Source organism: Melopsittacus undulatus, chromosome 12 (assembly GCF_012275295.1).
Source record: "Melopsittacus undulatus isolate bMelUnd1 chromosome 12, bMelUnd1.mat.Z, whole genome shotgun sequence".
NCBI lineage: Eukaryota > Metazoa > Chordata > Aves > Psittaciformes > Psittaculidae > Melopsittacus > Melopsittacus undulatus.
In genome coordinates this window covers 13971371-13987186 of record NC_047538.1, presented here as the reverse complement: position 1 = coordinate 13987186, position 15816 = coordinate 13971371, and the positions used below count along the sequence as shown (strand labels likewise).

The 15816-nt window shown below is 43.9% G+C and overlaps 1 protein-coding gene across 2 annotated transcripts in view; it reads left to right on the top strand.

Moving 5' to 3' along the window:
- Nucleotides 1-15816, top strand: part of HIC2 (HIC ZBTB transcriptional repressor 2) — a 74104-nt gene that overhangs the window by 19651 nt on the left and 38637 nt on the right. Inside the window, exon 1 of one of the 2 annotated variants that reach the window (XM_031047905.2) lies at nt 9499-9653. The exons of the other annotated variant lie outside the window; for it this stretch is intronic. The gene's annotated coding sequence lies outside the window, so the exon portion shown is untranslated. Of the gene's footprint in view, nt 1-9498; nt 9654-15816 lie in introns of those variants that run through there. 2 annotated transcript variants of the gene reach the window in all.

The window sequence follows — 15816 nt, the reverse complement described above, 5'->3', positions numbered from 1 at the left end:
CAGATTGGGAGACCTGGAATTGAAGGCTAAACTGGCCCAGAGCCAACGTCAACAGAGAGAAGAATTTTTAGGTAGAAAGGCAGGTCTAAGTTTACCCAGATTACAGTTGTCTTGGGGAGCTTGGGAGCCTTCTGGCTCCAGAGAAGGAAGAAAGAGGCCTTGCCAAATGCACATTTCAAGTATAAATGCTACCCCAAGCCCCTGGTTCCCAGACTGATACAGGTGTTTACTATTCTGCTGCAAGTGGGTTGACTTACTCAAAGGTTGTAGGGAATTGGTTTTGTAGGTAAACTTGGTTGTGTTTTGTCTTTTTTAGCTGTAGAGGCACAGATCCTATAGGACAATGGATAATTTAGCCTGATGCTGAGGGGCCTCTGTGTCTCGTGAGATCTGTTTTGATTGACTGATCAATTTATTAATGCTGCATTCTGTATGAACCTGGGCTGCAGACCACAATTCTGCTCTGTGCCCTGGTTTTGTAACATACTTGCATGGGAACATCCTGCTGCTTGCGTGCGTGAGGACTTCCAGGGTGAGAGCTGAGCCCTGCTATGCTTTGTTCCCAAATTCTGCAGAGTAACCCAGAACTCTTTGAGAATGCAAAGGGCCAAGCTGTGCTGCTGTGTGCTCCTGGTGTGCTGCTGGCATGATTGTGCAGGGCCATATGGAGAGGGAAGGCTATTTAATGGGGCCGTGTGTTATTGGAACTTGCCATCTAACATTCCTTGCTTTCCCCAGTGTGCTCTCCCCCTTCCAGGGTGGAATGCAGTAATTGCCATACCAGAAAGAAGCCATGATCTGTCTGTCTAGTCTGGCATCCTTTCTCCAAGAGAGGCAAACACCAGATGCTTGAGGGAAAGGTACAAGAACTAAAACAAACAGCTACGGAGTAACTTGCCCATGGAGGAAGTTAGTGGTTGGTTTATGCCCTAAGGCAAGAGTTTCTGGCCTTCACATAAGTGTTCTGTGTAGCTGGGTATTCTCTATCATATACAACATATTTGAATTTAAACTATTCTTGCTGACTCTTTGCCTCCTGAACTGGGGACCAAGGAACTCCACCACTGTGCACTGTATTAGAGTGGTCCCCAGTCTTGATCTTTTGCAGGACAGGGATAACAAGATGTGATACTGCACCATCGTGTGTTGCTGATATGTTTGCCTGTAGACAATCAGTCACTCTGGGCAGCTGTCATTCACATTCCCTGCTTATTTTATTTGCTAGTTTTGCCTGTTGTAAGAGCAGCCCCTGTGTCTTGTGCTAAAGGTATAAACTGTGTTTGCCTGTGTGCTTTTTCTGTAGGGCTGCATTTTGCATACCTCTGTCCTCTACTCTTAGTCCCTTCTATCTCTACCTGTACAGAAGTCTGTGCTGTACATGGCTTCATGCTGTATCTCATGTCTTCCCTGTGGTTTAGGCCTGATGAATATATGAGATGTTCCTGGTCTTTTAGTAGCTCTGCCTGGAGAAGATCCTGACAGACTGTGTTCCTGCTGGTATTACCAAATGACTGGATTTACTCTGTTCAGTAAAGTGTGATGTGAGCTCTTCCCTGTTCCTTCTGCACACAAGAGCAGGAGGGCTGGCTCCACTGGTCCTCAATCAGGGTCATCAGTAAGGGACCAGTGAACATCTATTGCGAGGCAAGATAACAACTACTATCTAGTTCCCTCCCTCCTGGTGTTCTCCACTTGGCTAAATCTTTCATCGCAAGTTGCACATATGAACAGCATGTCCTGCTGCATAGGAACACTGCTGGTAACTGGTGTGGAATAGCCTCCAGCAACTGAAAGCAAGAGGGAGAGAGGCAGACTATAAATGAGAAAGACCTAAAGCGATTGTCTCATTCTCTGGTGCTGATGTAGAAGTCAGTATTATGCAGGACCTGTGTTCACCTCAGGGATGAGGAAGGGGAGAGAGCTTTTTTTGAATTACGTATTGCTAATTCTTTCCCAACCAGCCAGCCTGGGATTTCCTTACATTCTGAGGCAATGCTTTCATCCGTCTCCTGTCTGACAATCTTGACTTGCTTGTGAAGTTGGTTTCCCTTCTTGTGGAAGACTGCATTGGGGACAGAGTGTTGTTTACTTAATAAGAAAAATTCTGTAGTCTTTTTCCCTTCCTCTCCTACTCACAAAGGGGTGGCATGGAGAGCAGCATGTATCTGGAGGGGTGTGTGTGTGGAGATCTTCTGGGTTCTGTTTAGGAACCACAGCTACCAGACCCCTCTCACTTTAAGCAGTTGTCAGTCTCTCTTGTGCTAGCTGGGCTTTGGTGGTCTGTGGTTTTGATTTGGCACAGATTCTCCCAGCAATCATAGATAAACTGAAGCAGAGAGGAGAGGTTAAGTCTCTTCCTAAACAGCAGTTAGGAATGTCCCATTAGTTGCCATTTCTCCTCTGTGAAATATTTTTTGCTGAGCCCTTCTGATGAAAAAATGATGTGTCTGTGCAGCTAGATGAGTTATGGTGTTGTATAGCCCTTGAGGAGAAGCTGTAAGAGGTCTGTACTGCATAGGTAAGCTGTAAACATAACTAGTCACTTAAAACGGCTCTACAATCTCACTTCTAAACCTTGAAATCTATTCTCTCTGTTAGGTGGTCAGATCAGTAGCTCATGGAAATGGTGGAGACCAAATCTAGATCCAGGTCCATAAGCAGACTATGACACAGATGTGGCTGGGATCTAGTGTCTGTCTTTTCTGTGTGTGAAATAATGCCATGACTGTTTCTTTGGAGCTGTTGTCTTTTCCCATTTTCTATATCAGTGTCCTTTTCCCTTCTGATTCTTAAACAATACATATGTTCTGGCAGATTGAAACAAAAGGCAAATGCAGAGCCAGAGGTAGATTTTTTAATGCAGCTTGAGATTTGTAGGCATGGATAATTCTTAAAAAAATAAGATTTTATAATTTTATTTATCTTATTTTTAAGGGGAGGTGGGGTGTGGGGTGGAAAATGGATGTTCTTTAGCATAGAAGTGAGGAGACTTCCTATATCACATTCGACTCCAGCCCGGCATGTAACTTCATCCTTTGTTCAACCCACTAATCCCTGTATGGGCATTCTTAGAATGAAAATGCTCTTAATTCGGTAAAAGATAAACCAAATTAAAGTTCCTTTGAATACTGAATGAATGTGTCTGTACAGAGATATAATGTGGTTTAGCTAAATTACTTTAAATTCACAACTTTAGTTAATCTGAATTAAGTTTCCCAAGTCCTGCGTGTAAAGACCTCTTTATTTAGAAAGAGCTGCTGTTGTGGAAGGAGCAGTGGACTCAGCCCTGTCCTGAGGCATTCTGGCATGCAGCTAGCTTTTACAGAGAGAGTTTCTGGCCATTAGCAAATTGTCTACCACATCCTTTTCTTCTCCTCTCAGAACGCCTCTGTGCCACCTCCTAGTATTGAGGTTTCTGAGCCATTAGTCTGAGTAACTTGCTCGGGTTTTATTTGCTCTGCAGCTTAGGAAACAGTATTTCAGCAGCTTGCATCATTTCAGAACAGGGAATGTTAAACCCATCTGAAAACCAGCCATGAACATACCTTTCATTTGAAAGGCCCATCCAGTGATGTTTACTGCCCAGGCCAGATACAGAGCAGGAAGCAGAATGTGGGATCTGCAAAGGTTTGTGCAGTAAAACTTCACTTGTATGCATATAGATGGGAAAGTCAAACCATCTTTTAGGGCTGGAACTTGAGCTCAGAGATTCACTCCTGGAAATATGTGCTTTTCTGCTTGGAAATGATCTTGTGGTCATGTTACACTTCTATTATGAAAGTAGAAACTGGCCAAGTATACCCATTTAGGACAGACATGGCTTAATGAAACTTGCTGCCTGCCAGATGCAAGGATTGCTGGACCATGTGAATTTTGACTCTAGTTTCACCCAGTTCAGTTCATTGTTTCCCAGCTCTTGCCCTAGTGGGAAATTGTTGGTAGGACCATTGCATTGTCTCATGGGCTGCTGGTTTTGCTACAAGATCAGCTGGGGGGATCAGCTGGCTTCCTCCAAAATTTTGCAATTAGAATTTCCAGTAGGTTGATCATGGAAATTATGAATATTAGGTAGGAGATAACAGAGAAAAAATTAGCTTATTTCACTCCAACTCTGAGATTGGAGTACACAGGGAGGTGTTTTTCTATGTGTCAGCTGATGAATTAGGGTTGCTTCCACCTGGCAGTCATGCCTGACATGCTGAAGTCTCCGGAAGCCCTTAAAGCATCATGCACTGTGCGTATTATAAATAAACTTTGAAAAACATAATTTAAAATCACCTCTGGCAAAGCACATGTTTAACTGAAACTCGCCTGGTGAAGGTTGACTCAGGGGTGTAGGAAGGAGATGAGGAAAGAGCAAGTGGGAGGAAATAAATGGAACCTGCTGTCAAGAAAAAGCCACTTGTTTGTAATTTCAGGCTGTCCAAGCCCTTGGCATGTCAGCTTTGGGAGATCCCTAGTGCCTTTCTGGATATTTGCCCTTGGCATGCATGTTTGTGTGTGAACTGACAATTCAAGTATTAACAAAGCTGCATGAACAGGTTTAGTTAAGCTACTAGAAAAGGATCGGATGTCTTGGAATGAAGGTTGATCCTCCAGTTCTACGTATCCATAAAGCTCCTCCTGACAGTCTCCAATTAATCAGACAGAATAATTTCAACAAGTCCTCTTAATGAATTTTCGTATGTTCAGCCCATGACTTAGATTGCTGCATGCCTTTATTTCAAACAGACAATACTGCTGATCAGCACAGAACCAGAGGCTCTTTGGGGAGATGGAACTCTCTTAGGGGAAATTCCCCTGACAGTGTCTGTGTAGGTATATAATCTGCACTGCTGCTGTCTCAAAGCAGGGCTGGTGTACTTGCTTGTTTTTCAAAGGTATATGAAAACATGATGCATCTTTGTGCAGCAAAAGGAAGTCTTCTACACCAAGGCCTCTTTAAATTGGCCACTAAGGAGTTAAATGCATTGCCCAGTTATGATGAAGCCTATTCCAAGGAAGGCATGGACTGGAGTAAGGTTTTGCTGCATACACATGCTGATGTACTTGCAGCAAAGATTGCAGGCTTATCAGTAAAGATAAACATGCAAAGGTTTCCAAAACTCTGTGTCCCTGCCACTTGTTTGGGATCCTTTTCCAGAGACCAAGAGAAAATACAAGATCTTCTCCAAGATAGATGCTACTTCCAGGACAGCTGCCAGCAGACTTTGTAAACACAGAGACCATGTATTGCTGTGTGGTTTGGTACAGGTACAGGATATATCAGTTTACCTAATTCAAAATAGTACTTGAGACCTTGCAGGATCATGGGAGGCTGGCTCTCTCCACTCAATCATCAGTCTTCTGCAGTGTGTCCAAATGCTGGACAATGCTGGGTTTTGTTGCCCTCACTTAGTTACTTGCCACAGCTAATTTCTGCCTGTGGCTTTCTGCTGCCAGGCAATCTCCAGGCTTTACTACCCATTTGTCTGCCATTTCCCACAAATATTTTGAGTATTATTTTAAGGCTGGTGATGAGGAGAATGGAGTAATTTTTCTTTAAATGAATGGAAAAAAAATGTACCAGATCAGCTACAGAATTTCTGGGCACAGAAAAGACCTTTTGAGTTGCCTGCAAAAACAGTCACAATGGTAACATTAGGTATAATTATGGTGTAGCCTTGTAAATAATACATTTTTTCTTTATTTCCCTCTCTTCCTGTTTCTGTCATCAAAAACAGCAAAGCAGGAGATGCAAAAATCAAGCACCTGGCTTCTTGAGGTCAAATTCCAAAAGCCTGCAATGAAAAATGCAGAAATCATTCCAGATGGGTGAGGACTGGCACTTTCTTTCTGTCCAGGAAAGTCTGTGCCATTCTGAAATCTCAGCCTGGGTCCCTTCGTTTTGCCACCGAGCCTGATTGACACCTACATGTGTGTGGCCCCTTTTACACAGGGGGCCACAGGGGTGGACTTAAGTTTGAAAATCCGGACATTTTTGGACTGTGACACCAGTTGGTATGGTGTTTCAATCTGTATTCTAGTTTTCTTTTAATTATATATATTGTTTTAAATGGGAGTGAGACAAGAATCAGGAGAAGAGTTTATAAAAACAATTGCAAAGTTTCTGTCAGTGGAGTGAGTTTTTGAATGTGAAAAGGGAGACTTGTACCATTTCTGAAATTCTCTTAAACTTGCAGAGTGATAGATACAGCTAGTTCTGAGAATGTGAAAATGTGGACTCCATGTGCTAAAGCTATTTGAAAAGAGGTGTGAGTGAAGGGGCTGAGGTTGGTGTGAACGTCAGACTTCCTGCCTTCTGCACTTTCTGTGTCGCAGCTGTAGCACGTTCATAGTGTGGCACTTCTTTTAAAAGGGACTCTGAACTAACCCAGCCTTTCAGGAAAAGACTAGCTGCAGCCAGAAATTCAGGCCCACTGCAGGATGACAAGAGGAAGAGCTTTGTTACTAGCTTGTGTTTGATCTCAGCTGCTTTTTTTTTCTGCTCTCAGTAGCATGCTAATGATACCTGTGGGAGGTGAAAAATGGGTGAATTCCTGCTAGGGTGCGGACAAGTTCGCAGTTTAGTTCTTGTCCTCTTCTTCCCCTCTGGTAAAAATTTTGGGGGCTGTCCCAGATACATAAAAAGGACCTTTTTCATAGAATAATTTCTGTCTTACATCTGCTGAGGACTCTGAATCAGAAAGGCAGTAAGCGGTTGACTCAGTTTGTTTTGTCTCCTCTCCCCCTTTGTTTAAAATTATGAGTATTTATGGGAAATGACTGGCTTGAAAGCCCTAGGACAAGTCTGAGCTGCCCATAAGCTGTTCCTTTGCTACAGGTCACTTTTGCCGTGTTTATTTTGAAGTTTAAAGCTGAAATGCCAAGTGCATCCTGAATTCCCATTCTGTTTCAAATGCCACAGTTGCCAGTTTCACATTGCTTACATGTGATTCTCTACATATCACCTCACTCTCGCTATCAGAGAATCCAGCTGGGTGGGTAAGCTGCTCTCTGGGTCAGAAGCACAGGGTGATGTTGAAACAGAAGGGTGCCAAACGTCGAGGCAAATATGCCCCAGTTTCTGCTGCTGCCCAGGGAGAGGGTCTGCAGGTCTGTGATAAGGAATGGAAAGAGACCAAAAGGGATGGGTGGGCCCCCAAACGTGGCGATCTGGATGCCAAAATATCTTGCTCCAGCCTTGCAAGGAGCAGCAAGCATGTGCTTCAGAGGGAGGGCTAGCTGTGGTTTGTGGTTTAGGGAGTTGACACAAACAGACTCAGGACCCTTTTCTATGGTCCTGCAAAGCAGTGTCCTGTCTGGGCAACCAGGGCCTGTCCTCTTTTGTGTAAACCTTTCTTTCTCAGCAGGTTTGAGGCAGTGCTCAGCACAAGAAGTCAAGGCTGTCCCTCAGAAAGGCTTCTAGATTAAGAAGTAGGGTTTAGCATCCTACATAGCTTATGCTAAGCGTTAGATGAGGATGGACATATCTGTAATTAAACACTTGGGTTTGGTTTCTGTTTTTAAACTACTGCTTTATGTAAGTACTCTGGCAAGCAACCTGTGACAATGATTCTGTGCCCAAGAACTTCATGGGCTTGGCTGTTTTTTCCTTCTTTTAGTAAATAAACTGTGTAACATTTTTTGTGGACAAAAAATACAGACCAGCACGTTGAACTTCAGTGCTGATCAAACTTCATTCAGTTGCACCAAGATATAACTGATAGCAGGTCTTACCTGGATTTACTTTCTCCCAGCACATGTAGCTGGTCACAATGAGGAGAAGTACTTCAATATATATAACACAAATGCCTGGGTGGAACAAGAGGAAATAAAGTGTGTCAAGAGGGGAAAAAGCACTGCAAATCTTTCAAATTCAGTAAGAAAACATTTCCATAGGTCAGATATTTCATTCTGCATGACAAGCTGATGCTGAACCTGATAAAAGTCACCCAGATGGAGAGAGACTGCTAGCTAATACGAAACCACCAGCATGCCTATTGACCTGTGCTGTGCTCCTGGTACCTGGCAAAGCACTGGTTACACTAATCTCCCGATCTGCTTCCCTTCCAATTGAGAGTTCTTCTACAGCGATGGCCAGAGGGAATCTTAGTGATACTACAAAGAAGCCTGTTTGCTTAAGACGGCATATGTACATCTTTTAACAATCTGGTTGTGTACCTCCTTTGTGGGAGGATCTCTGACCTTATACAGAGAGGGACAAGTGCTAATTAACTTAATTCTGGGAACAGGAGGTGGTATGACCTTTTCCAAAGTGATTCGTTTGGGCTACAGTTTACAGAGAGGTATTTGCTAGGACTGGTGCCTGGGTTTGCTATAAAAACATTATTCATAGAAAGGGGTAAAATTCCCTGATGTGGCTGGGGGAAGAAAGTCACCTCCCATCCCTCTGGTTTGGGTTCATGGTTCCTTGCCTAAAAATTGTTGGCACTGTGGCCACATTTATTTTATTATCAAAACACAGTTATGTTTTCTGTCTCATCTTTTAGCATTGAACACAGCAAGCAGATCCAAGTTAATTAGACCATTGTTTTGGCCACAACTCATGTTGTGAACATTCCATCTTTCACTGGCACCCCAGGAGGAGATTAATTTCTGGGGCCTTTCTTTTCCTAGCTGTCAAGATGCTGTCTGTCCTGAGCATCTCCAGATTTTTGCCAAAGAAGTGTTAAGGATTCTTAATGCCATCTCTTTGCTGTACTCCCTCTGTGCAGCTCAGGCACACAATTACAACCACCCTGAGTGTGCCTGTGCCATTTGAGTTTTGTTCTTGCTGCCAGCACTAAGCAATCAGCCCCAGTTGCCCCAGTGTAGACAAAACCAGAGGCAGCTCCAGCACTGCCTTAGCAGCAACTGCAGAGAGCCAAGCTTATGGAGACATGCCTGAGGTGAGCAGGATGGAGGGCCATCAGTGTGACTGTTGAGGAAATGAAGTGCAGCCCATATGAAGGAAGCAAGTCACTGAAAATGGCCTGGCTGGCCACGTGTCAGGCTCACAAAGCATCTAGAAAGCCCTGTCCCCTGAGAAGTGGTCAGCTGGCCACGGGGTCTTACAGCTTGAGAGAGGTAAGAAGGCAGCTGATGAGACTGAATTTTCCTCAGGCAAAGCAAGACCTTTGGTCCCTGCTCCCTTTTGTCTTCTGATGTTTTGGGTTTTTCAAGAAACAACAAAGCAGCTCTTCCTCATTCCCGCTACCACCCCCAACAACAAAAAAACACAGTTTTACTGGACCCTTAGAGAAACAAATGTAAGCACCTCCTTGGAAAACACTCCAGAGGCCTGAGGCCATCCCGCATTCCAGAGGAGGCTGCAAGCCTGCTCCCCAGCGTGCCTGCCCAGCAGGGCAGCCGGCTCCATGCTGCAATGCTGCCCGGCACCCACCCAGAGCCCAGGCGGGGGCTCAGAGCTCTCCCGAGCCTCAGCTGTGTTTTGTGCTGCTCGTGCTCGGGAGGTGACTGCTCAGGAGAGCAGAAGCAGCATCTTTGCCATGTGGCACTTTCTGCCATATTCATTCCAAGGACAGCTCCATGTCTGAAGTGTTGCCAGACTGATCTATGAACACTGTGAAGCAAACAGCTGCCACGTCCTCATCCTGCTTCTTGTCACGGCATCGCCAGCAGAGCAGGAAGTTTTTCGGCAATGTAACTAGGTAAGGGGGATTTGTTTAGATGAAAATGAAGGTAAAATCCCTATTTCCCAGTTGGTTTGACCCCTGTTTACAAAGCTCTAGTAATGCATGTATGTAGAAGAAATATCTACATGAGTGAAAATGTGCTCTGCTAATATTAAAAGGTACACTGTGGAATTTTGCCTAAGGATAAAATGTAATTTTAATTGAAAGCTGCTGTAACTTGATAGGGAATATCCACAACGGTCTTGAGGATCTACTTTAAACTATAGTTAAACACAGAGCCAACTCCCACCACTCCGTCTCTTAGAGCTACATGTCCTCTTTGATCCATCCATGGTGCTTACAATTCCTAAGAGACAGTAGTCAGCTCATTAATATTTATATGATACCTTCCATCTGAAGATGTGTGCTTGGCAATTATTAATTAAAGCAATTCACAAACCCCTAAAATTTAGCTCCATTTCATAGCTTACAAAACAGACCCAGAAAGTTTGTATGTCCTTGCATGAGACAGAATGAAATCAGGAATGTGGAAGCTTGCCTGCATGGACTCTTACTATGCTGTATTTCTTTTATCTTTCCTTCACCAGTAATTGTTGAAAAGGGAGCACAGGTTTCCTTTGGCAGTGAGATGCACTGTGAGCCTAGGCAGTCTTGAGAAGGTGAGTGAAGGGCACCTTCTCTTTCACTGTGGTTCTTCACACAGCACTTACTTGCTTTTTAGAAAACCTCTTTAAAAATACAGCCTGGAAACAGCTCATCAGCCCTGCAGAAAAGACCCTGAACAAGCCTTTACTTGAATGTGTTAAGCCCTCCCCTAGCAGGCTGTATTTTAGTTCCTGTGTAAGAGCAGGCAAAAGGGATGGTGGGTTATAATCCATGCCAGACGTGAGCTCTCTTCTCTCAGTCCTTCCTGGTGCATATGGAATGAAGGAGCTTGGCTCAGTGTGAGACTGATAACGGGAGGGAGGGCTTGCCGTTCGATTAGCACCGTTCGCTGTAAACACCTAAGTTGCACAAGTGGCTCAAACTTTGATCTTTTTGTTGTGGAAAAGAAATCTGAGACTGTGAAACCTGCCCTCAGTCACAAACAAGGAGGTGAACATTACTCAAACCCAGCTGTGGAAATGTAAATAGAGTTAAATGTGATCAAAATGGGGAAAAAAAAGCATTTCTTTCCTTCCCATCCCCTGCTCCCTGGCATACATAGAGTCTTCTTTTACTAGGGGCTCCTATTCTGACTTGCCTAGCTCTGTTTGTGTGCACAGGCCCCAGTCCCACACCTGAAACGCCCAAATCCAAATGCTCCCCAGTGCTGTCTGGGATAAGGTTTAAGCCACAGGTGCAATTAAGCTTTTAAGTGGTAAGCCTATTTGGTTAGGGGCACACCTAGAGCCTGCAACAAGTTGAGAGAAAAACGATCAGTCTTTCAAACTGACAGGCAGTTCCTGAAATATTGCTGGAAGGGTTAAGAAGAAGCTACAGCATTCGTAATTCTCTTGGTATTTATTGTAAGAAGCCTCTGAGTAAGTTCTCTGTGGATGTATCTGGCTGCCCTGGTGAGGTGGGACTCAGATTTTAATTACAAATCTGGTAATAGATTATTGAAATGATGGTGTTGTTAAGGCCCTTGGCACACTTTTCTTAGTCCTTTCTTCTTTTCCCTTTACCCCCTCCTTTCCAAGTTTGCCTGAGCAAATACTGGAGCAAAAGGAGAAGTTTCACAAGAGTGTAGGCTGTTAGCCTGTGGTCTCTTTGCCTATTGGCATTTGGAGCTTTGATTAGATTTTTAGAGGAAAAATGTCATAGCAGGTTGTTCAGTAAGCGGCTGGTGAATATTTTAAGATGCAAATGTTCAGAAGCATTCAATGAGCGTATGAAAAATGCTGGAGGTGAGACCCGAGCGATTCCTCGACACTCTGATTTCTTTGCAGTGTGTCACAGCTTTGCTTTTATAATCATTAGGACAGCATCAGACCTTTGCTTTGCATAGCCTTGAGTTCTTAGGCAAGGATTTAAAAGTGGAGCATTAAGATGTGTTAGTGAACATGTTCTAATTAGTCTTTACCTTGGCTACCACATGCTCAGAAGCTGTGAGCCTCACCTACACTATGCCTCTAAAACACCTTCAAAAATATAGCATTTTATCCTAGTCTAGACAAAGTCTTAAGGGTTATGTTGTCTAGTCAACTAATCACTCCTTTTAGTGGGAAAACTCCTTTCCTTTAGGTTTCTCTGCCTGCTTTTCCTCCTTTCTCTCTTTTCTCCTTCTCTCTGCATACCTTCCCTGCAGCAACTCCTGTTCCATCTGCTGTAATGTAAGCATTAACTATTTAACTGCTGATTAGGAAAATCTCATCATGTGGGGTTTGGAAAGATATGGGAATGGTAATAGAGGAGTGGGAGGCAGAGGAAGGAGATGTGCAAGTTCCCAGTTCTCTGTCACAGGCTGAACTGGAGAGCATTAGTCATTCTTGATGCTGTGAGGGTGTTTAATGTCTCTCCAATCTAATGGGTAAAATAGTTGAATGGGATTTGGATGTAACTGAGTCCTAGTCATCTTTTGCTGCTGAACTTGCTATTTGACCTTGAGGGAGCTAGACCTGGCCTTTCATCCCTTAAGTTGATAGAAGGCAAGTGCTGCAGCTAAGTGCTTTGAGATTCTTGAATGCAGAAAACATACTCATGCAAAGGACTAGTTGCTTTTCCTGTATAATAAAATACTGTGGGCTTTTGGAATTCTTCTTTATGTTTCTGCACTAAGTTACACAGAGTGAGATGAGCAGCTGGAGGAGATCTGCAGTTCTCCAAGCAGTGAAAGCCCTTTTCGCTCCATGTTCCCTAGCTGCCATATGGGGGCTTTTACCCAAGTGCCTTATTTCCTTGTGTGATGCGAATTCAGCTGGTGGCCCCCTTCTCTCCCCCTGCCATCAGCTATTCTAAGCATTCTCGCATTATCAGCATTTCAGCTCCTCTTTGCACTTGCAGCACCTAGTTGCCACAGTCATATATAGCCTTGTAGTATAATACTTGTAAATATGGAAGACTTCTAGGGGACTGTGGATGATATGGGGAGAGAAGGAGTGCAGGTAGACTCTGCAACCCACATAGTTTCTGCCCCAGGAACTTTTCATGGCTACTTGTAATTGACAGTTTCTCAGTTGGTTTTGCAGAGCTGGAGTGGGAATGGAGCTTTTCCTTTCTGTCACAAAAGAGAAAGGACTGAAATATTCTGATAATTGCAGAACTAATGAAATTGCCATTGTAGAAGACAAGAAAATGGTTTTCTTAGCAGTTAGGAGGGGAAAGCATTTTAGTCAGACTGAAACTATCTTCTCATTTGTATGGGGAGTTTATTGTTAGCAGATGTTTAATTTCCATCAGCAATTAATAGTTGGAAGGCTTACAAATTATTTATGTACATATTTAAAAAACCCTTGTATTTTACTTCAGTCAGAGAGTAAGCACTATCTGACCCACTTACTAAAGTAAGTGGGGTCTCCTCAAAGACCCCACAAAGACCATGACTGGCATTCTTGGTACTTCCAGAGAACAGATGGGGCTATGTGTAGGAGAGCACAGGGAAGAGGGAAAGTGTATATGTGGGCAGGGCACAAGAAATAAAAGATAACCTTTGAGGAAAGGGACAAAAAGTGACAGTATACCTGTGCTGTCTGCCTTCATCACAAACACTTCCCACCTCACAAAATAACCCAACTCCATTAGGAAACATCCTTGCAGATCACATGGCAGCTGGCAAAGGCTGCTAGCCCTTCTACCAAAGACAGCTTAGACTCCTGAAACAAAGCAAACTGGGTTGAAATTCTAGGCATTATTAAAATACTAAAGCAGCTGCCTCCCTGACATCCTGGGTTGGACTCTGATTTCAGTTTCGCTTCTGCTACGTCTTAGGTAATGTCATTGGTACGGTGTAACTGAAATGAGAACTGGGTCTGCTAATCTTTGCCATTGGGTCACCCATTGGTAATCCATTTGTTATCTCGGTCACATTTGTGCGAGCACACCCACCCACTCCCTTTAGACTGCAGTAATTTATTTGGCCTATTTTATGTCTGATGGTCACTTGAAACTGTACCTCTTGCCTGTCAGCAGCTGTAGTTGTTCTGCTAAGTGACTATCTGAAGTGAGACTTCCTTGTGCAAATGTGTAGTTTAGACACTGTCACCAGAAATCCAGTGGTTCCCCTCTCTCCCTACCCCTCCTGTCCCCTTCAGCTGTTTAGATATCAGGACACATGGCTTAAATGGATGTATGCTTGGAGTTTGCAAAAATGGCTTGGATGACAGGAGAAATCGGATCACACAATGAGAGTTCAGAACCCAGCCACCAATTGGCATAACAGGAGTCTGCAACTCCCTTGTGCTCTTCGTTGTCTCAGCATAACATCTAGCTCTGTGTGTTTCTCACGTCCCCCTCTGAAAATGGTAATGCAATTGAAATGAGCAGGCGGAGGAATGTCACCACCTCCCTTTGAGCGGCTGGGCTGTCAGCCTCTGCTCTCTGTGGTACCCCCAAGGGCTGTGGGTATCGGGGTGGAGAAGGGCCTGCACACCTTATTGTGCCTTCTTGCTTACGCTGGAGAACCTCCAGCTTATCCTGCCAGTGCAGTGACTGCTTGTGGAGGAGGGGGAGAGGTTGTGTTGCAACCTCTGAGAAAATTAGTTGTCTCTATTTTATCTTTTGCAGCTGCAGCACTTTTTTTCCCCCTCATCACACACAATCTCTCCCCCCCCCTCAACAAGAGTGGTATGTCTGAACCATATCCTTCAAAACCAGTTTTCTAAGCAGATTAGATGGGGAGCAGAGACAGCTATGCAATCGGGCAAAAATGTGCACTCAAGCCTTCATTTTGTGCAGTGGCCAGAGCAGTAAGTGTCTACCACCTGGTTGGGGTGTTTTTTTCTTCATTCTCTCCCTTTCCTGTTATTCTGCAGCATTGTGGTCTGTTGCTGTTGTAGACTAAAGCAAAATGCTCATTCTACTGCTTAATTATATCAAAAAAAGGGAGAGGAAGGAAGTTGCGTTCCTAATACTCATTAACATGAAATATAAAGCATGCTCCCTGGCTGGCATGCTTTACCATGCAAAGTGACATTTGCTGCCTATGAGTGTATTGAAGGGTAATCTGGTGATTACCCTTAGGTCTTCTAACACCAATCTTCCCCAACTGGTCTGGAAAACCAGTGCAGAAGTTTGCTGCTCCTCATTGTTACCCTCCTGGACTGCCCCTGCATGTGAATTTGGTCTCTTGCTGCCCAGTATCTTTCAGTGCTCCCCATCAGCCTTGTTGCATGCTAGGAATCTGACAATAAAGGTCTTCACCTGCTTTGAGAGATCATGAGAACTCTTAAGCATTGGTATTTGTTTCATGTCTTGTCTCTTATAGGACAACAAGGTGAATTTAGGATTAAGCTCTGCAGACAAGTTTGGAAACCTTATGGGTTGTTCAGTGTGGGTGGAAAAGGGGCTCAGTGGGCTGAGTGGCAGACCTGAGGAAAAGAGTTAAGTAAGCTTTGGCTTCCTTCCAGGAGAGGAAACGGAGTGAAGTGTCCCAGGAGCCATTTGTTGCTCCTCTGGAGGAGAGGAAGGAACCCAGAGCAAAGTGATCCAGAAATGCTTCTTAAGTGAGTCTGCAGAAACATGATGGATAAGAGAAGGAGGGAGAGAACTTGCATGATAAAATGAGAAAAGAGAAGTTGGGCAATAAGGTTTGGGGAAGGAGAGAAAATAAACCTTTTTATTTCCCATATAAGGCATAGAGAAGGAAAGGAAAGAGAAACTAACCTGAAGACTTTTATGTGCTTTATGGGGTAAGGAAGATGCTTTTAGAAGTCCAGACAAATAAAGTTATGTTTGAAATATTGATATAAAACTGTGCTTTAACATGTTGGCACAATGCACTTGATTAGCTTTTGCTGATCCCTTGGAAGTAAGGAATTACTTTGAGAGGAGAAGAAAGTTGCAAACAAAAGGAAGACTCAATCTCACTGGCATAAAGGGGGTGAGAAAGTGGGTGGAAAGCTGGTTGGATGCGTCAACCACAAAAGTGGTGAGATACGATCACAGAGAATCCAGGGTTTAAAACACAAGGAAATCGTGCAGAGATACTTTTCACACTGACTTGTAAATAGTGTCTTTGGGTGTGCAGCACTGCCAAATT